This window comes from Phascolarctos cinereus, unplaced genomic scaffold (assembly GCF_003287225.1).
Source record: "Phascolarctos cinereus isolate Bilbo 61053 unplaced genomic scaffold, phaCin_HiC Scaffold_3;HRSCAF=262, whole genome shotgun sequence".
Lineage (NCBI taxonomy): Eukaryota > Metazoa > Chordata > Mammalia > Diprotodontia > Phascolarctidae > Phascolarctos > Phascolarctos cinereus.
Genome location: NW_027555736.1, coordinates 120,553,563 through 120,560,791, shown reverse-complemented (window position 1 = coordinate 120,560,791; position 7,229 = coordinate 120,553,563).

Here is a 7,229-nt window from a genome sequence, read left to right as displayed (position 1 = left end):
CAAACCAGCCCAGGTAAGAAACAGAGCAGGTCAAAGCTCCCATGTTGATCTGTAGTGGGGTCAGGTATAGGGAGACGCAAACACAAATTTAAAAAAGTGCAGATAAATGATAGTACTTATCTCAGGGTCAAATGAGATAATATATGTAAAGTGCTTTGTAAACATTAAAATACTATATCAATGTTAGCAATTATTGTAATGCTCTAGCATATTTATCATGCAATATTGTGTACTGTAGAGATAACATAGGGTGATAGATGAAGCACTCAGCTTGGAGTCAGGGAGACATGGGTTCAAATTTTGCCTCTCATACTATCTGGGATTTGGGCGGGGCGGGGTACAACAGAAGTCACTTAATTTCTAAATGCCTTTGGTAGCTCCCTAAGATCTGCAGTCTGCAATGATGGGTGGAGATTTCCCACTAACAAAACCACAGATCCTTCCTGTATTTGGACACTGAGTTATAGTTATCTATATTTGTGCCTCACCCCGACCCAGAATGCATGGCCAATGAGGGCAGGAGCTCTTATTTATTTTTCACCACACTGTACTCTAGACTTCTTGCCATGCCCCAGAAACCTCTTCAGTCTGGAAGATCACTCTTGGAAGTACTCTCTCCCCTACGGCTTTTCCCTTTGATTTGAATGGTTCCTCCAGAACCTCCATTTAAGGAGGGTTCCCAGGCCAGCCATGTCTTCATTTCTCACCAGGCTGTACTTCAGCCTTGTCTACCATATTCCCATCCCAGATTTCTTCATCTTCTGCTCCACACCCTTTTATATGTTGTCTTCCTCCATTAGAATGTAAGCTCCTTGAGGGCAAGGTATAATCTTTCTTTTTGCTTACATTTCTATTCTCAGTGCTTAGCACAGTGCCTGGCACCTAGTAAGTACTTAGCAAAGGCTTACTGAACACTATTTAAACTTCATACCTCATGTGGTATCCAGCATATTACTGTACACACAGTAGTAGTTCAATAAACATTTGTTGAATGGAATTGGTGAGGGGGAGGGAATAATTATTTATATAGTGCTTGCTATGTTCTAGGCACTGTACTAAGCTCTTTTACAAATATTATCTCATTTCATCCTCACAACAACCCTTTGAAAAAGGTGCTATTATTATCTCTATTTTACAGTTGAGGAAACTGAGGCAATCAAAGGTTAAGTGACTTGCCCAGGGTCACACAGCTAGTTAAGTGTCTCTGGCCTGATTTGGACTCAGGTGTTCATGATTTCTGGCTCAGTGCCAAACTGCATAACCAACAACTTCCTCTAACAGCATGTAGATAGCGATACATAGACTTTAATCCTACTGTAGCTATCTTTAACACAATTTCTTTTTAGAAACTATGGTGGTACTTTGGACAGGGTAACATCAACTTCATTCAAAAAATTCAAAATAAGCCAAGTGACTACGCCTCATGGAATGCAGGGCCTGGGACAAAAACCATAAAGCAGCCCCTCTGATCCCTTTCCACAGCACATAGTCCTGGAGCTATTACCCTATGGGAAAGCTGGATGGGGTCTAGAGAAGAGGTAACATGGGTGAAGGAAAGGGCACTGGATTTGGAGTAAGGGGACCTGGGTTCAAATACTGCCTCTCCTACTTATTATTCCTGCTTACCTCTGTGTACTTGTGTACTCTCTGACTCTCTGTTTCCTCACCATAAAATGAAAGGATAGAACTAGATGACTTTTTAATGCACTGAAAGCTAGGTGGTGCAGCGGACAGGATGCTGGGCCTAAAGTCAGGAAGACTCATTTCCCTGAATTCAAATTTGGCCTCAGGCACTTACTGTGTGACCCTTGGCAAGTCCCTGTGTGCCTCAGTTTCTTCATCTGTAAAATGAGCTGGGGAAGGAAATAGCAAACCACTCCAACATCTCTGCCAAGAAAATCCCAAATGATGAAGTTTAGATTCAGTCAAAGGGCCTCACTTGAGGACCTAGAGAGCCATGTGTGGTCTCGAGGCTGCAGGTTCCCCACCCCTGCTCTAGCCTGAAGGAGTTACTACAATAAGATAAACAGCTATTACCCTGTGACCTCTTAAAATCCCCCATGGTTTTGATTCTAAGTTCTACACGCCATCCACACTATGTGGGCCTATCACATTCCACATACATGTACAATAGTACCAGCAATTTCCACGTGCCCTCTACTGACTTCCAGGCCAGTGCTTTATCCCAATACACTACATGGCCTGAGCAGTGCACCAGGTAGCAGTACTAGCCTCCACTAACACCCCCCACCAAAACCCAGAGAAAGTGCCCGGCCTATGCCTGTTCTGCAGTGATAATCCCCATTGTCAAGTGCAGCTACCCTATTGGAATAACCTACACATTACCCCCAGCTGCAAACCTCTTCTTCCTAGAAGTGGCAGACTAAAAGTAAAATTTTAAAAAATACAGAAAATAACAACTCACGTTACAAAGCACTGCCCTCACAACACTCCTGGGAGATAGGTAATATATCCATTGTTACCCATTTTACAGCCTGAGAAACTAAGGCTTATAGAGCCATGCAGTATGGAGCAGGGATTCAAACTGAAGGCTTCTCCAGCCACTTTTAGCAGTTCTCCAAGCAATTCTTTCCAGTTTCTACCTCCTACTACCTTCTTTTAGAGCCAGGAACCACTAAAATCTGTTCTCTAGCCAGAATGAGACGCCAGCACCCCTTCACTCAGGCCCCTGCCAGTCTCAGGTCACACTCAGCAGCAGTCTGGCTACTGTTGGTCTCAGCCCTTGCCTGCCACCTACAGGTGGAACCTCAGCTCCCTCCCCAACCCACTCCTCAACAACTCCACCCCCACTTCCCCCACCACCACTCCCCCCTTACTACCATCAGCATCCCTCATCCAGATAGAGGAACCTAGTGGCTTCCTAACAGGCCAGGCAAGAAAGGACCAGACTCTGAAATTACAGACTCGTTTACTAATTGCTGTACATTCCCTCTCTGTAGGTATATCATTGCCAGCAATTAGTACAAAGATCTTTTCCCGCTCTTGTTAAGTTCCCGGGCTGCAGTTAAATGCTCCCAGATCCCATTTAAATGATTTCAAATGCAATTCATTCTGGCTCATTAAATAATTCCAGAGCAGTCTTTCCTTCCCTCTACCACCTCAGGAGCCACCATTTTCCCCAGGAAAAAAAATGTAGAAGAGTAGAATGGGATATCAGGCAACAACTGGGACCAAGGGACAGAGAAGCCAAGGTACAGTAAGGGAGAACAATTCTCCACGCTGATTGTCTTCAGTTCATTGTTTTACATTTCCCTCCTCCCTCCTCCCTCTTCCTTCCTCCCTCCCTTCCTTGTTCCCTCCTTCCCTCTTTCTTTTTCTAACTCCCCCTCAGGCTCTCTCTCCCCCATCCTTTTTTCTCTCGGAAATGACTTCACCTGACAGCTATGGATTTAGAGCTTTTTTGCCAATTACTTATGCCCAGTGAGAAAATGGGTTTTTAATGTCTGTCCTTGTTCCGCCTAAGCCAGTTACCACATAGTGAAGCTCAGCCTGGATTTCCTCATCTCTCCTTAGCAGCCCCTTGCCCATCTCCCACCGACCCCAGGTCGGAGGAAACCAGGCCTGAACTACGAACAGAAAATGGGGAGGAAGTCAGAGGACAAAGCCTCAGTTTCTCTTTTTGTGAAACATCGATGAAAAGGAAAGAGGGTTGAACTTGGAGCCAAGAAAACTTTACATTCAAATCCTCCCTCGGGCTCTTCAGTGTGTGACCACAGGCAAGACATTTAGCTTCTCTTAGACTCTGTTTCCCAAAAAATTGGGAAAATGACACCTGGAGTACCCACCTCAGAAAACTGTGTGATTCTCATCCCATTGACACTGATAACGTATATAAAAGTACTTTGCAAATTGTTCAATGATAAAAATGTCAGTTACTATTATCAAAGGTCATAATGTAAGCCCCTTGAGGGCAAGAACTCTTGGTTGTTATTCTTAGGTTTTGGTTTTTGTATCTGTAACATCTAGCACAAGCTTGGCACATAGTAGGCTTTTCATAAACGTTAATTGAATTGAATTGACTGTAAAATAACAAGTTTGGGAGAGATGCACTCTCAATCTCTTCAAGTTTCTAAACCCTATAATCCTATGAGATGGAAACGAGGAAAGGGGAGGAGGGCAAGTGATAAGAGGAAAGACAGAACTTCATCTCTGAAGCATGACTGATTAGCTGTTGTAAGAGCCAGACTGGGAGTCAATCACAGAGCCTCAACCCAGGCAAGGTTTGAAATTGGCACTCCCCTGTGCATTACTGTTTATCAGTGGCTTTGAGCCTTCACTAATACATTCAACATAACTCACCATAAAACAAATAACTGTGTGTCCCTGAGAGGAATAGTATATTCAAGGTATAAGAAACATGTACACCTATAAAAAGTAAAATTTTTAAATGCCCATCACTGTGTAAATACACACACACACACACACACATACATACACATACACATCTTGTGCCTGGACAGTTGTCCATTTTGCCCAGCCCCAGTCCTGGCTTTAGACAGGGGGATTCTGGTCCCAGCTCTGCTTTAAGACTTTCAAGTGATCTTGTGAATGTCGCATCAGCATCTCTCTAGGCTTCAGAGGATTTTTCTACCTAAAAAGGAATGAATTGGGTTAGAACAGGGGTTTTTAACCTGGAGTCCTTAGATCCATGGACATATTTCAGGTAGCCGATGAATTTGAATGGGAAAAAAAGTTTCAGCTTTATTTTTGTTAAACCCCTAACTAAAATTCAATATTTCCTCCAATTATTTAAAAACAATATTCTCAGAAGGGCAAGGAGGGAGAATAAGCATGAATTAAGCACCAACTATGTGCCAGGCACTGTGCTAAGTGTTTTACAAACATTATCTCATTTGATCCTTTCAACAACCTGGGAGGTAGGGGCTGTTAAGGAAACAGAGGCAGACAAAAGTTAAGTGATTTGCCCAGGATCTCTGTCTGAGGCTGGATTTGAATTCACGTCTTCCTGACTCTAGGCCCAATATTCTACCCATGGGGTTTAAATTTTTATGTATTTTATTTTTAATTTATGGAATAAAATAAGCATTTTCATAACATAGTATAATAAAAAAGATGATTGAAATGAAACTACAAATCTATTATCTATAACTTGCTATTCCTTTTAAATATATAATAAAACTATCATGTAAATTTCTTTTTTATTTCTTTTCCTTTTTTTCAGGTTTGATAAGATTTTGAAAAGGGTCAGTGACCCAAAAAAATAGTCAGGAACCCCTGAATTAGAGGATCTCTAAGTTCCCTTCCAGCCCCTAATATTCTCTAACTCAGACACTGCCAGAAGCTTCAGGAGATTTGGTCTCCAAAATCTCATCCAATTTGGTGCCCCCCACTCCTTACACACACACATACAGATCATTCATAAGCCATCTGAGGCTTCTGGAGCAGTTCAGTTCAGCAGCCCTAAGATAGGGCAGGAGTCACTGAATGTTACAGCTAGAAGAAATCTTAAGCAGAAATAGAGAAGTTAGAAATAGGAATGATTTTAGGAGGAAAGAGAGTAAGTTCTCTCTTAGACATGTTGAGCTTGAGATTTCTACGGGAATCCATGTGGAGATGGCAAGCAGGCAGTTGTTAATGTTGTCCTGGAGCTCAGAAGTCAGAAGAGAAAGGAGGGAGACATATACATGGTAGTCATATACATTAGTGAATGATAGCTGAATCCATAAGAGCTCATGAAGTCACTGGGAGAGAATACAGAAAGAAAATTTCTAGGATTATGCTATGGAAAACATAGGATCATAGACACACAGCTGGAATGGACCTGAAAGGTCATTTAATCTGACATCATCATTTTACAGAGAGAGAAACTGAGGCACAGAGAGCTTAAGTCCAAGGGAGATTTGTCCAAGGTCACATAAGACTTAAAAAAGGATCAAGACAAGGTCACAGAATTAGGTTTTCAATCTCAGGTCACCTGACTCCAAACCCAGCTTTCTTTCTGCTACACTATTATACTTTGTTTTAGAGATGTGGAAAATTCAGCTGAGACAGGTGAAGTGATTTGTTCAAAGTCCCATAGCAAGTCAGTGAAGAGGGAATACTTTTCTTAGCATCTGATATTCAGTTGCGACTAGTGAGAAATGTAGCACTTTCAGGCTTACAGAGTTCTTTCCTCACAATACCCCTGTGAAGTAGGTAGTACAGGTATTGTCATTCCCATTTTATACATGAGGAAACCAAGACCCAAGATCACACCTACAAAGTATCAGACCCAGGTCTCTCTGAAAGTACAGGACTGCAAGTCCAGTACACTTTCTGCTATACAAAACTGCAGCTCCTTACCTGGTGGATGTTGCCCCAAAATATTTACAAGCCTTGCTCAATCTCAGCCAAGGGTGTAAACACACAGAGAGTAGGCAAATCCAAGCTGAGCCTGCAGGAATGTCAGAAGAGGGCCATAATAGCTCCTTAGTAGAACAGTGAGATGGAAAAAAATCTGTTCAGAGTGGGATTTGGCCATTTTCCCTAGGTGAGGAGGGCAACTGTCTGGTGAACAATCCAAGTGCCTGGTACACAGATAGTGTTTCACCTTATGCAGACCGGCAGCATGGCATGATGGATAGAGCTGGTCTAGTTCAAATCCCAGCTTTGACACATACCGTGTGAGACCCTGAGCAAGTTACTGAAGTTACAATGTTACAAGTTACAATGTTCCAGGTAACTTTCTAAGGTAGCTTGGGTTCAGTTCCTACACCTCTCCACTTTGGCCAAGAGATATGTTCTGTTCAGACCCTACTAAGCTAATGTGGAAATGTTCTACATGACCCCATATGTATAATGGGTAGCATATCTCTTGCCTTCTCAATGGGTGGGGAAGAGGTGGAGGGAAGGAGAGAATTTGGAACTGAAAATTAAAAAAATTTTAATGAAAAAAAACCCGAAAGAAATGAAAAAATGCTTCAAATTACTAACATTAGAGAAATGCAAGTTAAAATAACCCTCTGGTTCCACCAGAGGTGAAAAAAAAAATACCCTACTATGGAGGCCTGATGTCATGGGTGGACTACTGGGCCTGGAGGCAGGATAATCTGGGTTCAAATACCAGCTGTGATACTTACAGTTCCACTCAACCCCCTCAAGTCATTTAATCCCCAAGTGCCTGAGACAACTCCTTCATCTTGAATACTAAACCTTATGTGGGTGGTGATGACTTAGAGAAGGGAGTTCTAAATTGCAGTCATTGCATG